Source organism: Schistocerca americana, chromosome 6, assembly GCF_021461395.2.
Source record: "Schistocerca americana isolate TAMUIC-IGC-003095 chromosome 6, iqSchAmer2.1, whole genome shotgun sequence".
NCBI lineage: Eukaryota > Metazoa > Arthropoda > Insecta > Orthoptera > Acrididae > Schistocerca > Schistocerca americana.
This window is the reverse complement of record NC_060124.1, coordinates 481659994-481681298: the sequence shown is the minus strand read 5'-3', so window position 1 is coordinate 481681298 and position 21305 is coordinate 481659994. Positions and strand designations below refer to the sequence as shown.

At 44.0% G+C, this 21305-nt stretch overlaps 1 non-coding gene across 1 annotated transcript; it reads left to right on the top strand.

Moving 5' to 3' along the window:
• The first annotated feature begins 3719 nt into the window (after positions 1 to 3719).
• On the top strand, positions 3720 to 3794 carry Trnal-caa. Its single transcript has one exon. It is a non-coding gene; the product is annotated as a tRNA-Leu (tRNA).
• Positions 3795 to 21305: the final 17511 nt, after the last annotated feature.

Genomic DNA, 21305 nt, shown 5'->3' with positions numbered 1-21305 from the left:
TTCTTGTTTTATTAATTCTACGAGTGTCAGTCAAATTGACACGTCTGTTATGGAACTTGTGTTGGGCCCCTACTCTCCCTTCTTTATTTATTGTTGTGGCAGGTCTCATGAGGTGATTCAGTACTTTGTTTTGTGCTTTTTTCTTTTTATTCGTTAGTATTTCTGTGCAAGACCTGATTTCTTGAGTTATGCCGTCGAAATGTACTGGTGTTTTTAAGAGATTAGCTAATTCAAGGTGTGTTTACACCTGAAGATTAAGCTGCTGTTTTTTCGCATACAGGAAACGATTTTCCTTTTCTAACCAAATACTTTCTGTTTTTCTTTACGCTACTTGTGCTGCAAATGACTTGCTGTTTACACTAACTTTTACAAAAACAGGGATTATGTTATTACTTAGAAAGATTTTGTTATACCTGATGTTGAAGATATTTTTGGCAGCTGTACTGTTGTGTTCTTGAACTTGTTTTAGAGCTTCGTTGGAAATGCTTGGCTTGGCTTTGAGAGACTCATGCTTGAAGCTCATCCTGCTGTTTTTCCGTGTTTGCGATTTAAAAACTGGATTGTTTTGAAAATTGTCTACGATCGCTCAGCGACGATACACTCTTTCCTCCAATATAGATGCAGCAGATGCGGCAAGAAATCTATTCAATCTGATGTAAAAGTCATAAGCGAAGAAACATAGAATAATTTGAGTTGACTGCCCTATTTCCGCTGCCATTATACTTCCTCTTCCTCACGGTGTCTTCCACACCGCCATAAATAGTAATTTGATATACGTGGAGATTCTTATTAATGTTTTAACCCCCGCCCTCCTCAAGCGACGTAGATGAAGCTGAGACAAGTAAATTAATGTAAGACTGCAAGTGCCAGTAAATACCCCAAAAGTGGGTGATAAATGTTGAGCTAGTGACGTCACCAGATCACGTACCTCGTCAAAAGTGCAGATGCGTGCGTGAATGGATGACGGAGATGATGGAGCGATGCAATACTTGCATTCAAGCAAATGGTGCACATTTCGAACATATTTCGTAAATGTGATCTATTGTAAACGCAGACGTTACAAAGTGATTATACTCGCTCTAACCAAGCAAAAGTCTTTATTTAGTGAAGAAAACGTATGTCATTTACTGGTACCGGCGCCATTCGGAAATTTGTACTCATTTTCTTCGGACGCAGTACGGTGGGCATTTGTGATACTGCACTTAAACCAACGGAGACTGCAAGACCGGTATATTAAATAATAAATCTTACCTCAGAGTAAACACGTAATTGTGTAACGCAGTGAAAACAATAATGTCAGGCAGAAGCAAGATTCCATCCCTGAGACTGTAATGGTACTTGAATTACGTAACCATTACGGCACCTCACCTCAACCTCTCGATACCAGCAATATTCTACTGTGTTTCTGTAAAATAGTTAACATATTTCTGTGACATCATTCAGATTTGATTTCATTAATGTAGAGGTACTTCGATACATTGATATGTATATATTGCAATGATATTATTCTTATGTGTATTCTTTCTTTTGTTACTATGATCTTTGACGTACTTGTAACTCTGATTTTTGGGCGCGTAGGCGGTTATTAGAGAGTCAAACTTTGGTCGTTATGTTAAAAAGAGGCAAATTGTAGTCATTTTATGAAATGTGAACTTTAACAGTGAGGAAGATATTTTCAAGTATGTTTTATATTGTGAAGCGATGTTCTGGAACGGGTTACATGATATTGCAACAAAAATAATAAAAAAGAAGTGTAACTTAAATTCGGAGTGCTGATTACTGCTGATTGCATTTTTACATCAACATTGTCCTAACTTGCAAAAGTTTAATCTTCAAGAATGGTTTATGAAACACATATATCAAATTTTTGAATATTGCAGAATAACACCTAGGCCTCTTTGCATCCGAGCTTGGAATCATCACTACCTAGATTTTCGACGATTGAGCCATGAGTTCACGACGAGACCAGCGTGGGAAAGACGAAAAGATGAGTGCCTAGTTTATCCAATATTTCAAGAAATGACTTTATTAACTGTGCTCTAATGACACCTGCCACATAATATAACTCTGTTGTTGCCCGAAAATGCAATATTTAGCAGACTGAGCAACACTACAATCATAATTAATTTTTGATCTTTGTTATGGTATGGCTGTTAGAAGCCTCACATGGTGAAGTCGCGCACGTAGACCCAGAGGCACGTCGACGTTTATACTTGATTTGGGTTGGGATGGTCAGGTGCGATAGACCGATAGGTCCAACCACTGCACGTGCAGCAAGGTACGCCATATGATGACGACAAGGCCAAACATTTGCAATGCACTTTTGGAGCGTACTTCCTGACGTTTAGGAGCCACCTCTTTCTTACATTAAATTACTTTTCTCAGAGTCAACTACGTCGCTTCGAGGGTTTTTGAAAGTTAATAAGAATCACCCAGCTTGCTATTGTACATACAACGCTGAAATAAAAAAATCTGTCATATAATTACAAAAATTATGAAATTACCGTCACTCCTAAATTTCGTATAAGGAAATTAATAATCTGCGAGAGTGAAAATTTGTACCAAGGCAGGAAATTAATAAATTGTGGCACTCGTTTTGATTACAGGAACGTCCCCCAAGCGGTTACCAACGCTTTTTTAAAATGCAGAAGGGTAAGGTAGGTAAAGTTCCGCATTCTGGTCCTAGATGTACCATTCGCGTCCGACCGACCACCTTGCCATCCCCTGCCAACGATGTCACTGGTTGGGGTACGGCGGGGCATGTTGTCACGACACTGTTCTCCAGGTCCTCGTCCCTCTGAATGTGCTTAGTGTATTCCTCTCTTGGTCTCCCTCTACGATTTTTACCCTCCACGCTGCCCTCCAATACTAAATTGGTGATCTATTGATGCCTCAGAACATGTCGTACCAACCAGTCCCTTCTTCTTGTCAAGTTATGCCACAAACTCCTCTTCTCCCCAATTCTATTCAATACCTCCTCATTAGTTATGTGATCTACCCATCTAATCTTCAGCATCCTTCTGTAGCAACACATTTCGAAAGCTTCTATTCTCTTCTTGTCCAAACTATTTATCGTCCATGTTTCACTCCCATGCATGGCTACACTCCATACAAATACTTTCAGAAACGACTTCCTGACACTTACATCTATACTCGATGTTGAAACTTCCTGGCAGATTAAAACTGTGTGCCCGACCGAGACTCGAACTCGGGACCTTTGCCTTTCGCGGGCAAGAGCTCTACCAACTGAGCTACCGAAGCACGACTCACGTCCGGTACTCACAGCTTTACTTCTACCAGTACCTCGTCTCCTACCTTCCAAACTTTACAGAAGCTCTCCTGCGAGACATGCAGAACTAGCACTCCTGAAAGAAAGGATATTGCGGAGACATGGCTTAGCCACAGCCTGGGGCAGTCGTGCTTCGGTAGCTCAGTTGGTAGAGCACTTGCCCGCGAAAGGCGAAGGTCCCGAGTTCGAGTCTCGGTCGGGCACACAGTTTTAATCTGCCAGGAAGTTTCAGATCAGCGCACACTCCGCTGCAGAGTGAAAATCTCATTCTGGAAACATCCCCCAGGCTGTGGCTAAGCCATGTCTCCGCAATATCCTTTCTTTCAGGAGTGCTAGTTCTGCATGTCTCGCAGGAGAGCTTCTGTAAAGTTTGGAAGGTAGGAGACGAGGTATTGGTAGAAGTAAAGCTGTGAGTACCGGACGTGAGTCGTGCTTCGGTAGCTCAGTTGGTAGAGCACTTGCCCGCAAAAGGCAAAGGTCCCGAGTTCGAGTCTCGGTCGGGCACACAGTTTTAATCTGCCAGGAAGTTTCATATCAGCGCACACTCCGCTGCAGAGTGAAAATCTCATTCTGGAAACATCCCCCAGGCTGCGGCTAAGCCATGTCTCCGCAATATCCTTTCTTTCAGGAGTGCTAGTTCTGCATGTCTCGCAGGAGAGCTTCTGTAAAGTTTGGAAGGTAGGAGACGAGGTACTGGTAGAAGTAAAGCTGTGAGTACCGGACGTGAGTCGTGCTTCGGTAGCTCAGTTGGTGGAGCACTTGCCCGCAAAAGGCAAAGGTCCCGAGTTCGAGTCTCGGTCGGGCACACAGTTTTAATCTGCCAGGAAGTTTCATATCAGCGCACACTCCGCTGCAGAGTGAAAATCTCATTCTGGAAACATCCCCCAGGCTGTGGCTAAGCCATGTCTCCGCAATATCCTTTCTTTCAGGAGTGCTAGTTCTGCATGTCTCGCAGGAGAGCTTCTGTAAAGTTTGGAAGGTAGGAGACGAGGTACTGGTAGAAGTAAAGCTGTGAGTACCGGACGTGAGTCGTGCTTCGGTAGCTCAGTTGGTAGAGCACTTGCCCGCGAAAGGCAAAGGTCCCGAGTTCGAGTCTCGGTCGGGCACACAGTTTTAATCTGCCAGGAAGTTTCATATCAGCGCACACTCCGCTGCAGAGTGAAAATCTCATTCTGGGAACATCCCCCAGGCTGTGGCTAAGCCATGTCTCCGCAATATCCTTTCCTTTAGGAGTGATAGTTCTGCATGTCTCGCAGGAGAGCTTCTGTAAAGTTTGGAAGGTAGGAGACGAGGTACTGGTAGAAGTAAAGCTGTGAGTACCGGACGTGAGTCGTGCTTCGGTAGCTCAGTTGGTAGAGCACTTGCCCGCGAGAGGCAAAGGTCCCGAGTTCGAGTCTCGGTCGGGCACACAGTTTTAATCTGCCAGGAAGTTTCATATCAGCGCACACTCCGCTGCAGAGTGAAAATCTCATTCTGGGAACATCCCCCAGGCTGTGGCTAAGCCATGTCTCCGCAATATCCTTTCTTTCAGGAGTGCTAGTTCTGCATGTCTCGCAGGAGAGCTTCTGTAAAGTTTTGGAAGGTAGGAGACGAGGTACTGCTAGAAGTAAAGTTGTGAGTACCGGACGTGAGTCGTGCTTCGGTAGCTCAGTTGGTAGAGCACTTGCCCGCGAAAGGCAAAGGTCCCGAGTTCGAGTCTCGGTCGGGCACACAGTTTTAATCTGCCAGGAAGTTTCATATCAGCGCACACTCCGCTGCAGAGTGAAAATCTCATTCTGGGAACATCCCCCAGGCTGTGGCTAAGCCATGTCTCCGCAATATCCTTTCCTTCAGGAGTGATAGTTCTGCATGTCTCGCAGGAGAGCTTCTGTAAAGTTTGGAAGGTAGGAGACGAGGTACTGGTAGAAGTAAAGCTGTGAGTACCGGACGTGAGTCGTGCTCCGGTAGCTCAGTTGGTAGAGCACTTGCCCGCGAAAGGCAAAGGTCCCGAGTTCGAGTCTCTGTCGGGCACACAGTTTTAATCTGCCAGGAAGTTTCATATCAGCGCACACTCCGCTGCAGAGTGAAAATCTCATTCTGGGAACATCCCCCAGGCTGTGGCTAAGCCATGTCTCCGCAATATCCTTTCTTTCAGGAGTGCTAGTTCTGCATGTCTCGCAGGAGAGCTTCTGTAAAGTTTGGAAGGTAGGAGACGACGTACTGGTAGAAGTAAAGCTGTGAGTACCGGACGTGAGTCGTGCTTCGGTAGCTCAGTTGTCAGTCGTGCTCCGGCACTCGGCCAGTGCACATCGCGCGGTGACGGGCGGTAGCGCGGGCCAGTGTTTACGTCGCGAGCAGTGCTGTGGTGGCGAGCTGCGCAGCGTGTGCGAACGCTGTTAACGTTTGTTTCTGTACCACTGTTGTAAGTAAGATGTCGACAATTAACAGAGCGAACAGCGTTCAGTGTGTTTTCGATCGTGCTGCCTTGCGACCGACGGCTTTCGAAATCCATGAGTGGATTTTTGAGGATCTGAAATTGCCGGAAGATATAGTCGACACGTTCCAGTTGGACTTTGTGCAGTACTCGTTATTTATCAAATTTATTTCGAGTGACACTTATGAGAAATTCGTTGAGGAGCATGCTGGTGTGAGACCATTTCGTCATAATGATGGCAGTATTAGCAATGTCCAAATCGTGCCGTCGGGATACGGAGTGAGAACCGTCAGGGTATTTAATGTGCCACCTGAGTGCCCTAATGACCTGATAGCACGTTCTCTGTCACTGTACGGCGTTGTTTTGTCGGTTACCAATGAAAAATGGTCGAGTGCATATCGCTACCAAGTTAACAGCGGGGTGCGAAGTGTACGTGTGGACTTAAAAAAGCATATACCTTCGTATGTTACCATTGGCGGCTGTCGTGCACAGGTAACTTACATTGGACAACCCCCTACCTGTTCGATCTGCCATTCAACAGAACATCTGCGGATGAACTGTACACGTCGACGTCCATTTCAACTTCCACGGGAACGTCCTGCAGACGGTAGTGAAAAGCTTGTTCCGCTATTGAGTGAGGTAGTCGCGGGGACGGTACCACCACCTCGGCAGCCGGAACGTGTTAGCGAGGCGGAGATGCCAGTTCAGGTGGAATGCAGTGCCCAAGACATTTGCGGTAGGACGGACGTCGATCCGGCACCGTCATCCTCACCGGGGCAGTTACCGCTGGATAACAACGATGCACCAGCCACCTCTGAAACTAAGCCGTGTGAGATACAGGAGCGGGTGCAGATCAGTTTGCCTGAACCGCCCCTATCGGTAGAGACTGCAGCAGACACGCAGAAAGGCCGCCGAAGGAGAAGCAAAGGGAATAGTAGCAAAGAGGAAAAGTCGGATGATTTGAGACCCGTACACATGTCAGAAAGTGGCAGCGAGACTGAACCTCCATCTTCTTGCTCCGTGCGCTGCGAGGACACCGCGAGGCAAGAACGCATTCGTGAACAGACCAAACACCTGAAGGCACTACTGAGCGCTGAGAGGGAACAGAGCACCGTAACGGCTAAGAGGAAGAGCGAGCAGAGCAGCGAGCAGCTGCAGCAGCGCTCCCGCAGGAACTCGCTGACGTCAGTCGCAGCCCCGCGTGTTGGTCAGGCGGATGCGACCACGTTGACAGACTCAGCCGGCGGTGGCGGGCAGGGCGGCGCGCGCACCGCGAAGCACCCCGACAGCAATGAGCCGTGGTGGCAGCAGGACGAGGAGATGCAGCAGTAGCTGCTCTCGCGCATGACCATCGCGCTGCGACATTTCCACTCTCTGAGTACTCCAGACGTTCCCAACGAGTTTGATTCAAAGACGTCGAGAAGGACGATCCAACACAGAGCTCATTGTCCTCTGAACCATCATGTGCGATAGCCAAACCTACAACGTTACCACACTTAACGTCAATAGAATTCACAGTGCGGTGAAACTCCGTTCGCTAACTGATTTCTTGTATGGTACCAGCGTTGACATTGCCCTCCTACAGGAGGTAATCACAGTCTTAGAAGTGCCCGGTTACGTTCTCATTGATAACATCAATCTCCAGGATGCTGTAGGCACTGCCATACTTCTGCGCGACGGTATACCATTTACGGATGTGCAGCGGCTGCCTAGTGGTCGTGGCATTTCTCTTCGAGTGAATGGTGTGCAGATTGTTAACGTGTACGCTCCCTCAGGTAGCACTCATAAGAGAGATCGCTCAGCATTTTATAAAAACGAGGTTCCCATTCTTCTTAGCGCTTATCGTGCACATCTCATCCTCGGTGGTGACTTCAATTGTGTGCTTAACGACAGAGACCAAACTCCTCACACGAACAGATGTATCGAACTTGAACATTTAATTCATGGCATGCGTCTTCACGATACATGGCAACAACTGCACGGTGAACGGGTAGCGTACACCTTCGTAACTAGTCATTCTGCCAGTCGGTTGGATAGGATCTATGTGTCCGAGGCCCTCCAGCGACACGCTGTGAACTGTGACATAGCTCCTGTCAACATCTCCGACCATTGTGCGTATCAGTGTTACCTTAACCTACGCCGCCAGCAAATATACCGCGGGAAAGGCTACTGGAAATTGAATGTCAGCCTTCTGCAGGATGCCCAACTTGAAGAGGAGGTGAACATGACGTGGCAACAGCTCCAGCGGCAACGACGTCGTTACGATAGCGCTCTCCAGTGGTGGACTCAGTGTGCTAAGCCTAAATTACGCCTCACCCTCATGAGTTACGCCCGACAAAAAAGCTTTTGGCAGAAACAGACTATTGAGTTTTATTATCGCTGTTTGAGAGAACTGTACAGTCGTGCTAACAATCCTTCTGGCGATATCGACATAAAGATCAAACGATATAAAGCGAAAATCACGGCGCTACAACGCCAACGAATGCAAGGCATCATCGTGCGAGCCCACCCCAAGGACGTTGCCGCCGAAGAACGGGCCTCTCTGTACCACATCCTGAGAACGACGAAACGGTGTAAAGCCATGTTGATTGAAGCCGTTGTTGATGACGCTGAGAATGCCATCACGAAGCAACGTGACATCATCTCGCACGTCTACGACTATTATAGTCAACTTTACAAGAAGCAAGCCGTTGATGAACACTCGTGCGACGATTTTCTTAGGACCTTGAGCTGTCGCTTGTCGCAACAGGATACTGCAAATCTGGAATCTCTTTTCACAGAGGACGAAATCCGACTGGCGGTCCACAGTGCAAAGAAAGGGAAGTCACCAGGACCCGACGGTCTCAGCGCTGAGTTTTACCAGCGTTACTGGAACCTCCTCGGTCCGACGCTCCTCGAGATCGCGAATGAACTCTGGCACCTGGAAGTTATACCCAAGGCATTTACGGAAGGTATCATCCTGCCCTTACCGCAAAAAGGGAACAGCAGGAAGGTCGAAAACATGCGACCCATCACACTCCTGAATGCCGACTTCAAAATCATCACCAGATCGATTAAGCTAAGGATGCAAACCGTTATGTACAAGGTTTTGGGCAGTTACCAGTACAGTGTAGTGCAAGGCCGAAGTGCAATCTCAGCAGCCTGCGATTTGAGGGACATCATCTGTTCGTATGCTGAAACCAAAGGACAGGGCGCTCTGATCTTTCTAGATTTTGAGAAGGCTTATGACCGTGTACGTCATGACTTCCTCTTTAAAAGCATGAAGAAACTAGGTTTTGGACTTCATCTCATAGAATTAATTCGCAAACTTACTACAAACGCCTCTTCACGGATTCTCATTAATGGCCACTTTACAAAAGAAGTTTCCATTGAGCAATCCGTCCGCCAAGGATGTCCTCTGTCAATGATTTTGTACGCCATTGCAGTGGAGCCGCTACTGAACAACTTGGCGCATAGCGGGATCGGACTTAGCGTCCAGTCTGTCACTATCCCATGCATTGCGTATGCTGACGATGTATGCGTAACTGTGTCATCATCGCAACAACTTCTGTCAGCGGAAACTCTTTTACAAAAATTCACGTTTCTTTCAGGAGCAATACTCAATAGAACTAAAACCACAGCTTTGCAGATCGGTGGCGGTATCGGAGACATATCCCATGTTACCTGGTGCAAGGTCAAGGATTCTCACACAACCCTCGGTGTTACTTTTGAGGCCAAACCAGACAAATTCCTGACGAAGAACTGGTCACACATGCTTAATAAATTACGTGCTGCTTTGATACTTCACTCCGACCGTGACTTGAACATACTACAGAAAGTTAAGACCATCGAGATCGCCATTACGAGCAAGATGACTTATTTGGCGCAAATTCTTCCCATCTCCGACCATCTAGCCAAGAGTATACAACAAGCGTTATGTTGGTTTCTTTTTAGGGGGCACATTTTCAAAGTTCAATTCGATACCTTAACCTTACCTTCGTTTAAAGGTGGCCTTAACCTCATTAAAGTACACAAAAAATGTGTCACCCTGCTCCTAAATCGCATCAGGAAGGAGTTCCGTACCCGGAGGACCAGTATCATCACAAACCTCATTCAGCGGTGGAAGCCTCATAGCCTTGACCCACCCGTTAATATCGCCGGCATTCCACTTGCTTACCGACATGTGCGACTGTACTACATGGAAATGAGCTACATTCGACACAACATCGTCGATAACGGAAGCCTGACGAACAGGAAGCTTTATGGCCTTCTCACGACAACAAACCACAGGAATCGTCTCGAAGAAAAACATCCACATACACATTGGAGTATCGTATGGCGGAATGTGCACAGCGACGTGTTACCGTCACGCGTCATAGCCGATTGGTATCTAACAGTCAACGATAAAGTAGCAACGAATGAAAAGCTACATAAAATTGGCCTTCATCCAACGCCCAACTGTGACGCATGCGGAAGGGTCGATACGCTTCTTCATAGGTTCACGTGCGGACATGCAGAAGAAATTACTATATTTCTTCGTCAACGATTGTCGGTGATAGACCGTACGACGCCCTGTGGTGTAGATCTTTTAGAGATCATTCAGCCACAAAAACTGAGATATCCACGAGCAAAAAACAACGCTGCAACGTGGATCATGGGCCACACAGCATCGTTTATTATGCAGAATAGGCATGCTACTTTCCTCGACTATTATTCTTACATAGAAATTGAACACTTTAAAATGAGACAACACTGTGACTACAGGAGGATATTTGGAAATATGCTGAACATCATAATTAACGGTTAAATGCTTCAAATACAATCTTTCGGATCGCAGAGGTTGCCAGTGACCTGTATGTATGACTCCCATTTGCTTCCTGGGACTTTAGCACTTGCCGCAATTTTACGATACTATTCAGATGCTCACCAATGCAGAAGGCATTTTTTCTTTCCCATTTTCGCTTTCACATTTCCCTTCTCTCGCGGAGCGAGCGGAGCAACCTTCCTTCAATTATGAAGTGATAGTCTTTTGTGCACCATAACAATTTCTGTTTACTACTTGGAAAAAAAAAAAAAAAAAAAAAAAAAAGAAAAAAAAAAAAAAAATCCTCAAGAAGACATTTCATTTCTTATATTGCGCTACAGCAGCCTAGCAATGATATACACTTTGTTCATTCTTTCTTATTACAAATTGGCAATACATAAAAAAAAAAAGGCAGGTCTAAAAAAAAAAAAAAAAAAAAAAAAAAAAAAAAAAAAAAAAAGATGGATAGAGTGTCTTCCAGGTAAGCAGGAGATCCCGGGTTCGAGTCCCGGTCGAGGCAGACATTTTCATCTGTCCCCGTTGATATATATAAACGCCCGTGAGAAGCTGACGTTATTAATATGATTCTAATTTCGTTTAATTCTATATTACGCCACTGTCGAAGAGCGCGCGGAGAAAAACAACACCTACCACTTTCCGTGCGAGCTCTGATTTCCTTACTCAATTATGATGATTGTTTCCCTCTATGCAGGCTGGTGAAAAAAAAAAATGCACTAGGTAGAGAAACTTGATGACTGAAATTTCGCGTGGAGACCCTGCCGCAACGAGAAGCGACTTTGTTTGAATGGTGTCGACCCTCTCCCCCTTCTTCCGCGATAATACGAAACGTGTTGCCATTCTTTGAACTTTCTCGATGTACTCCGTCAGAAAAAAAAAAAAAAAAAAAAAAAAAAAAAAAAAAAAAGTTGGTAGAGCACTTGCCCGCGAAAGGCAAAGGTCCCGAGTTCGAGTCTCGGTCGGGCACACAGTTTTAATCTGCCAGGAAGTTTCATATCTGCGCACACTCCGCTGCAGAGTGAAAATCTCATTCTGGAAACATCCCCCAGGCTGTGGCTAAGCCATGTCTCCGCAATATCCTTTCTTTCAGGAATGCTAGTTCTGCATGTCTCGCAGGAGAGCTTCTGTAAAGTTTGGAAGGTAGGAGACGAGGTATTGGTAGAAGTAAAGCTGTGAGTACCGGACGTGAGTCGTGCTTCGGTAGCTCAGTTGGTAGAGCACTTGCCCGCGAAAGGCAAAGGTCCCGAGTTCGAGTCTCGGTCGGGCACACAGTTTTAATCTGCCAGGAAGTTTCATATCAGCGCACACTCCGCTGCAGAGTGAAAATCTCATTCTATACTCGATGTTAACAAATTTCTCTTCTTCAGAACAGCTTTCCTTGCCATTGCCAGTCTACACTTTATATTCTCTCTACTTCAACCATCATCAGATATTTTGCTCCCCAAATGGCAAAACTCCTTTACTACTTTAAGTGTATCATTTCCTAATCTAATTCCCTCAGCATCACACGACTTAATTCGATTACATTCCATTATCCTCGTTTTGCTTTTGTTGATGTTCATCTCGTAACCTCCTTTCAAGATACTGTTCATTCCGTTCAACTGCTCTTCCAAGTCCTTTGCTGTCTCTGACAGAATTATAATTTCATCGGCGAAGCTTAAAGTTTTTATTTTTTCTAGATGGATTTTAATACCTACTCCGAATTTTTCTTTTGTTTCCTTTACTGCTTGCTCAATATACAGATTGAATAACATCGGGGAGAGGCTACAACCCTATCTCACTCCCTTCCCAACCACTGCTTCCCTTTCATGGTCATCGACCCTTACAACTGCCATCTGATTTCTGTACAAATTGTAAATAGCCTTTCGCTCCCTGTATTTTACCCCTGCCACCTTCAGAATTTGAAAGAGGGTATTCCGGTCAACATTGTCACAAGCTTTCTCTAAGTCTACAAATGCTAGAAACATAGGTTTGCCTTTCCTTAATCTTTCTTCTAAGATAAGTCGTAGGGTCAATAGAATTTGAAAGAGGGTATTCCGGTCAACATTGTCACAAGCTTTCTCTAAGTCTACAAATGCTAGAAACATAGGTTTGCCTTTCCTTAATCTTTCTTCTAAGATAAATCGTAGGGTCAATATTCCCTCACGTGTTCCAATATTTCTACGGAATCCAAACTGATCTTCCCCAAGGTTGGCTTCTACCAGTTTTTCCATTCGTCTGTAAAGAATTCGCGTTAGTATTTTGCAGCCGTGACTTTATCTCTTATTGATTACTATTTGTTGCTCCATGAATCTGAGCGAAACTTTGATTATGTCTCGTCAAATTTTTACGGTATAGCTAAAGATGAGTTTCAGGACCGCAGTATACGATGAACCAAATATGCTTTGCTAATTCGCAGTGCTATGCTTGGACGTTTAGTCCATTCTAAACGTCTATGCCGTCAGCCACGTGAGCTAAGGCTGTCGTTTCACTCGGCATAAGGCAGTGACGCAGAGCTCAGGAATTGGCTTCCCTAGAGTGTGCTAAAGCGCCGAGGTTTTCTCGTATTCATAGCGTCGAGAAAGAGCTCTTCCACTGTGTAAATGGGTGAGCAGGTTTTAACACAGCCTCCGTAATAGAGCTCTCCCAACAGTAACGTCTACTCCTACTGCAGCAAAGGATGTGTTTTGAGAGCGTGTTTAACGTGGCTTAGACGGAAGCTGGAGAGCACGACCTAACGATGTCTACAATTAACGAACAGCAGTCTGTGTCTTTCTATAGTGCTGACTTTCATATGTTGCACATTTGAAAGTTGAATCAGACATAATTTTTGTATTGCGGTTGGATCCTATGCAGCCCCATTTGGAATGGCAAGAGTGAAGACGTATTATCCGAGACTCAGTGATGGTACAGCACAAGTGTAACTTTTTGCTCTTTCACTGACTTGATCACAGTTACTAACTTTGCAAGATTACAGGTTGTAGATTACTGTATATTTCTACTAACCAAAGGATGTGAATGCCTGTCTTAATTACAGAAGTGAAGGAGTCGAGTAACATCGTTTGAAGAAGCTTCATAATCGTATGTTACAGTCTAAAACATTTTATAAATAAGTTAAAAGCCAGTATATATCTATTGAGTTCCGCTTATCAGTGCGCCGTTAGTATACTTCAGCAATTTAGTACACATTCGTCATTGTAAGTCCACACATATAACTCCACTTAACCTCGCACAAACACATGCAAACGTTAACATTCTTAGGAATATCGCCCATTTATCAAAGGAGAGTGAGTCTATGCTCTTGCCTATACACTTTTTTGCAAATTTTCTACGATGTAGATCCTGTTGTTTAATATTGGGTGGTATCGCTTATTGTTCGTCTTCGATACTGTAACACACATTTGTTCTACTGCAAGCTCTTCTGTTTCCATATTTTTGGAGGTGGTAGAATATGAAACAAAACAAGAATGTCCAGAAGGTATGGGCACTAAATTGCATACCTTAACACCTATGACCACTTGCTGACCTTCGCAACTGTGAAACACATCTTTTATACTCAAAAAAGTGCCCATATCTCTTATGGTATGCATTTTAGAGCTCATATTTACTGTACTTTCTTTCTTGTCTTGGTCCATAATTCCACCTCTGAAAGTGGCCTACACTACAGTCTTAGCAACAATAGTACCTGTACATGTTTTCCTCTATCAGAGCTAACAAAACGGTTTTCGCTTCTAACTTTCGACATTGTTACACTTATTATCATCCCTGGAAGTTTGCAACATCAACGGGGAATCATCCTCTGTGTTAAGGAGAAAAAATGTTACTCCTCTCGAGAAAGTCTGCGAACACATTAGCTCCTCTCGTACGCAGGTTCCAAACCAAAGAATAATTCTTTAGTTTCTTGACCCCATTATTTTCTTGTAAGGAATAATATGCCGAATCGCTTGAACATCGGTATCGTGAAAGATAAAAAGGGGAAAATTTTTCGACAAGCCATAAATTCAAGCTGTTAATATATTGAAGAATATATACGGGAATGCTGTAACTTCCTAAACATTGCATAAAGAGTGTAGGGAATTCAAAGTTGAAATGGATTTTGGAAATAATATTACACCTTACCAAAAGTTTTTCAGCAGTCCAAGAGCAACTTTCCACATTCTTAAATCGCGAAAACTAAGGAGAAATGATTACTAGTGGAAACTACCTAAATTATCTTCGCTTTGCAAACGACAGTTATCTGTTTCCATATAGTACTGATGAGCCTCAACAAGGAACTGAATACTGAGTTGCTGGTTTTTGTATTTAGGGTCGCTTGAGAGTAATACTGGATGGACGGTAAAATAAATGGAGAGGAGAGTGAAAATGGCATGGAGTGCTTTCGGTAAAATAAAGTTCTCTGAATTACGCCGCTTAAATGCCTGAAGTGGAACGCTTACAGTGTGCATTATCCGTAATGACTTACAGCAGTGCGACATGGGCTTTCAACGTAAAACCATTGAAAACGTGAAGACTGATAAGTGAGCATTGGCCAGATGCGTGTTAGAAAATACCATTAAGTCTTCCTCGCCCCTCACCCCTCCCGATTCATTAACAAATCGAACTCCCACGGGAAAAACAGCTTCAAACGTCTGATTACTCTATAAGTGAGTTAATTTAGTTGCTTCAGACTATTCACCCATATATTAAACAAAAAATGAAAAGCAATAAATTAAAACGTCATGCATGATCATGAATCTTTACCGCACGACAAGTGGAACTGTAGCAAGCGATAAGCTAGAATGAGATTATCCCTCTGCAGCGGAGTGTGCGCTGATATGGAACTTCCTGGCAGATTAAAACTGTGAGCTGGACCGAGCCTCGAACTCGGGACCTTTGCCTTTCGCGGGCAAGTGTCTACCATCTGAGATTCCAAAGCACTTGCCCGCGAAAGGCAAAGGTCCCGAGATCGAGTCTCGGTCGGGCACACAGTTTTAATCTGCCAGGAAGTTTCAAGCGATAAACTGATTTCCTTTCATTACTTTTTGGGGGGATGTCGGCGAGAAAAAGTTTTGAATTGATTTGAAATAGTGTAAAGTTTATTGGAAGTAACTATGTGCTCTCATTCTCAGACACTGGATGGATATAGTCTGGGTAATTTTGGCGCCAAGAGTTGTGCCGACTTAAGACATATTGACAGATTCTCACTTTAATATTGGACTCATTGTGTTAACCTCTTAACGTAAGATTATGACAGCACCGAAAAATTTTTAAGTATGTCCTATAATTACATGAAGTGCTGAAAATAAAATTTTTGTTGAGCCTAGAAGCTGTTAGGTAGGCAACCTGTAACTAGGTCGCTTAGTGATATGGGTTAATAGAAACATGGGGACACGTATATTGGTCAGATGACAAGCCCGAATGGAAGACGTAACATTTGCCGTAATAAAAATGAAACGGAGGTCGACAGGACGTGTGCTATCGAAAATGGATGGTAAATGGACGAAGAAAATTCCTTGCAGATCCCGAGAGAAAAGAAAAGACTGAGACGATAGCCTAGTGGAAGGTGGATAGATGGTACTGAAGAACATGAATGCGCCGCACAGATGTGTGTAACTGAGAACTGTACAGAGGTGTACAAATGCCCCTCCCAGCCCGCCTGCACCTATCTCCGCCACAACCATTTAAGCAGCTCAACGGAGACGCAAGAGCACACGTGTACTCAAGCGCAGTGGTTAATGCAGGCCAACTTGGGTTTCCGCTAGTCTGGCAAGCTTCATGGGACCCGTCAACCTGCTGCAGCTGATAACAGCTTGCGCTGTCAATCCAGCGCGACTGGCCAGGTATATGTTTGCGCAGGTAGTTTAATGCTGCTCATTTATAACGCTGGGACACCAAAACGAACAAACCAAACTTCAAGGAGATTGGGGAGAAATCAGGAACTGAGGAATGTGTACCAGTCACGAAGAAGAGTGGATGTCCAGCAGGGGAAAAACTGTTGTGTGTTTATGAGGGGTGGCCGAGCGGTTCTAGGCGCTACAGTCTGGAACCGAGCGACCGCTACGGTCGCAGGTTCGAATCCTGCCTCGGGCATGGGTGTGTGTGATGTCCTTAGGTTAGTTAGGTTTAGGTAGTTCTAAGTTCTATGGGACTGATGACCTCATAAGTTAAGTCCCATAGTGCTCAGAGCCATTTGAATCATTTTGTTTATGAAGCAGCTTCAAGTAAATTGGTAGGTTTATCCCAATGTAACTCATATAAAAAGTTACTGAATACTCATTCGGGAAACTCGAGTATGTTACCACATGTTTGTAAATTTGATCAACAGTTTTCATCCATAAATATTTTGAAAGCGTTCAAAGATTTAGTGACTGACAAGTGTGTGGAAATGTGTACTAAGGAATTAAAAACCATTTAGGAGCATATGCGCTCTGTAAACTTAGGGCAAACACTGATTGAAAGAGGAAAAAAAATGTGGCTCAATGGATATCAAAACCGCATTCTAGTGTATGGAGCGAAGTACGAAGAAAGTTTGACATGAAAGAAAAACTTCTTGTTTAGAGAAGTACTCTTTAGATTAACATAATATGAAAAACGAACTTCGTGCCTGCTAATATGCATTTGGGGAATTTAGAATAAACTATTGTGGCTACTTGGAAAGAATTCATCGACCTCGAATACATGTGCTGTCAAAAGGAATTAAAATTAGTAAAACTGGGGTCATATATGGCCGAAACACACTAAGGTACAGAAACTAAACTTCCAAAAACTTAACTTTAGTTGGTTTTGCAGTACAATAAACGTTTGTAAACATTCGTCGCCAGTTTTGTAAAGGCCTCGTCGCTACTGCTGGGGAAACCGAGTTCCCACTGTTGTTACGGTGGGTCGATTTTGTGAGTTTGTGAAATGGCTTCAGTTGCAGTACAACGCTAAGACAATTTCCCCCTGCCAGTATTACACAGGTATGCCCCAGAGTCAGGTAACAGGACAGGAGAACGAAGGTTCTACAACACTCCAACAAATTAGTAACAAAGTCACAAAAATGAGTTAAAAGGTTTACCTATCTTTGTGTCTTGTTGAACAATGTAGTCTGCAACACTGCTTGTAATATAACACAAAAAGACCCTCAATGGCTAAGTGCAAATAATCATACGTAAACTTCAAAGTACATAACAAATGTAATTACAACAACTGTCTGTTCACTTCTGAGAGTTCAAAAAAATGTTCAAATGTGTGTGAAATCTTATGGGACTTAACTGCTAAAGTCATTAGTCCCTAAGCGTACACACTACTTAACCTAAATTATCCTAAGGACAAACACACACCCTTGCCCGAGGGAGGAATCGAATCTCCGCTGGGACCAGCCGCACAGTCCATGACTGCAGCGCCCCAGACCGCTCGGCTAATCCTGCGCGGCTCTGAGAGTTCACTGAATGAAGTTCCATCTCCAAGTCTGCTCCTGGCGATGATCTATAACGAAGTGGGCGAAAGACTGCTCTTCTATCTTCCGAGTAGGCTTCTGTCCGTTGTCGTCCGGTCACTGGCGGACTGTACTCGGCCGGCAATTAGTCGAGACGAAGTCGATATCTTCATCCTCAGCGCCGCCCGTGGCGCTGGTGAACTCGCGCAAGTGGCGAGTTCAAAATGGTTCAAATGGCTCTGAGCACTATGGGACTTAACTGCTGTGGTCATCAGTCCGCTAGAACTTAGAACGACTTAAACCTAACTAACCTAAGGACATCAAACACATCCATGCCCAAGGCAGGATTCGAACCTGCGACCGTAGAAGTGGCGAGTCTCTATGGCACTGGCACCAGCTCGCATCTTTTCACTTGTGGTGCTTTTGCCCTGGCTGAGTCTTGTTCGGACACAGCATAGACATCTTCAGGTTCTTAGATGCAAAGGATCTCGACTTTCAGAGATGGTACTGAAGACCATGAAGGTAACACACAGATGTGTTCTCATTACTAGAGAAAACATGTATTAGAAGTGAGCTGATGATGGTTCGAATTGAGAATAGCCAGTATTAGTCGAAAGAGGGTGAAGTTGGAGAGAAAACCGTTCATATCAAAATAAGCCAGAAATGCGTCGCAAAGGGAAAAAAGCACAAAATCCACCATTTCCTGGGCTACAATGACCAAAAATGAATATATATTTCATTGAGCCTCGTCTTGTGATAATCGGATATTTTCATCAACGTACGAACCCTACTCATAACAATACAGTAAAAGCGTACAGAATTAAATGCTACGTAGTGTAGCACACTAGGCAGACGAGCAGACAAGCAAGACTCCTTTAGCCTGCTTGGGTTGGGCTTAGCTTGGCTTGCATGAGTAGCCTACTCGTTCTGCTGATACCGTGTGGCACCTTGCCCGCCTGGCTAAGAGGCAAGTATGTGCAGGTCAAAAGCGGAATGTGTACTTCTCTGGCTCTGTACTGTACACAGGGGTATGGAGATGGCCTTTAATTAGTACTGGATACCAAACTACAGCTTAATATTATGACGATGGAGGTGCTAATGGTTGTGGTGGTGGTTACAATGATGGTGACAATTTTTTTTTTTTTTTCTATAGTTCGCGGACAATGTTCGCGAAGGACTCACTTACCGAGGGCGGCGAAATATTAGCCGATTATAACAAACTTATGAATGCTAATACATTTGAATAACATCATTTTGTGTTCGCTGTGAATTGGCTTGCTGGAAAGTTGGCATTACTTTTTGATACCCATGACGCAAACAGTGTCTCCACATTACGTCAAGCAGGGAGAATATATTCCTAACTTGTGAGATTTGTAGAGCTTGCTCTAGCAACTTTCGAACTAAAAGGGTAGGACATTTTGTGTTCAAGGAAGGACATAAGTACCAAGTCCACACAAGTACTACATATAGCCAACAAAAGAAGAAAACTTAAGCCTGTTAGAAGCACTTGAGATAAACAAACATTTAGTTCAAAACCCCAAACTCGTCCTAGATGATCAATTACGGCTGAGCATTACATTATGCAGTCAACCAGAGACATGCCCAATGACCGCCACAATGATACATAGTGCTACACGAAATTAAAACACAATAGAATTCCATATTCTTTACATAGCTTACCTCACAAACTTCAACATAATAACAATATAACTTTTAATATTGTGTATTTTAATCATGTGCTGTGCTAATATTGCCCACTGTGTAAACTTTAATTTACAATTTAAAACATGTTTACAATCTTGTAGCATGCTGCAGGTGAAAAGTAAACCCGCAACTTGTTTCATGATTGAAATAAATGGTTATAGCTCAGTCATAAGTCGCATTAAGAAGTATCTAGTTTATTTCGTAATGGTGCCAGGTTTCGGACAGCTATCTCCATTTTCAAATCATCTGTATCGTAAGTGTGACAACACAGGTGAAAGCCCATGTACACAAACTGCCACTGCACTGATGATCAAAGCGGCGCTGTGGCCGACTCAACAGCAGTGAATAGACCATATAGGACAAACTTTGGTCCTGTTCAGGTCCGTCAGTCCAACGGATGTTACACGATTGCCATTTACTTATGTTATTCTTTCTTGGGAAAAGATCGAATATAAAACTAAAATTTAGGTAACTAAGGTGTCACATAAATAAGTCTGTTCCAAATTGAAGCCGGCCGAAGTGGCCGTGCGGTTAAAGGCGCTGCAGTCTGGAACCGCAAGACCGCTACGGTCGCAGGTTCGAATCCTGCCTCGGGCATGGATGTTTGTGATCTCCTTAGGTTAGTTAGGTTTAACTAGTTCTAAGTTCTAGGGGACTAATGACCTCAGCAGTTGAGTCCCATAGTGCTCAGAGCCATTTGTTCCAAATTGAGATCGTAACGTACGAGGTGTGTGAGAAAAGTAGTGAGACTGACAACACTGCGAGCGATCTCGCAACGCTGTGTCGTTCTATTGGTGTAGACCGGTGTGTTCATCCCTTCCATATGCTCAGTCCGAGTTTCAGCTCTGTACAGTTATCACGTGATGTTTGAGAGTGCCATGAGTGAAGTTGTTTTTTTGGTTGTGCGTTACGAAAGTGGGACATCGAAATTTAGAGCAACATTGTGCTATCAAGTTTTGCATTAAACTTGGGGAAACCGCGAGTGTGACCTTTGGAAGTTGGAACAGGACTATGGGGAACATGCCTTAACAAGAGCACAAGTTTTTCGTTGACACAAATTATTTTTAGAAGACTGAGAACACACTGAAGATGAAACTCGCTCAGGGAGACCTTCAACTACAAAAACCAATGAAAATGCCGAATATGTGAGTGCCCAAATACCGGACATTTGCCACGCCGGACATTTGCCACGCCGGACATTTGTCACACTTGCCCCTTCGCCAGGTAGCGATCCCTCAGATAAGTCCCTCGTACTTCTGTCCGCTTTCAAACAACCAGTACGTAAGGGACCTTCTTCGACATCTTGGCGAAATACAGAGCTTCTTTTCCGAAATCGAAATATTTATATCTTTTGGGAAACGAAAGCAACTCAGACAATTATGTCAGTATGTAACTAGTTCTGCCAAGTATAAATATAGATCCCTCTGTCTGTACGGTAGCTTCCTTTCACGCTTACTAATTGCGATAGAAACAGTCCATCACCATGAGAGCAACAAGAAAGGAACTATATAAAGAGAATGCGAATGTACGCTAATCATTTCTTTTTTATCGCTGCATTTGTGCCTACTTTAATTACTACAACTGCATGCTCAAAAGACAATAAGGAAAGAAGAAATAGGTATGTGAATGTTTGAAAAGAAGAACGACATACTCTATATTAATTTACTCTCTAAAATCCGATAGCCCTGTGACGAAACATTAGTTAATAAAGTGTAGCGGGACA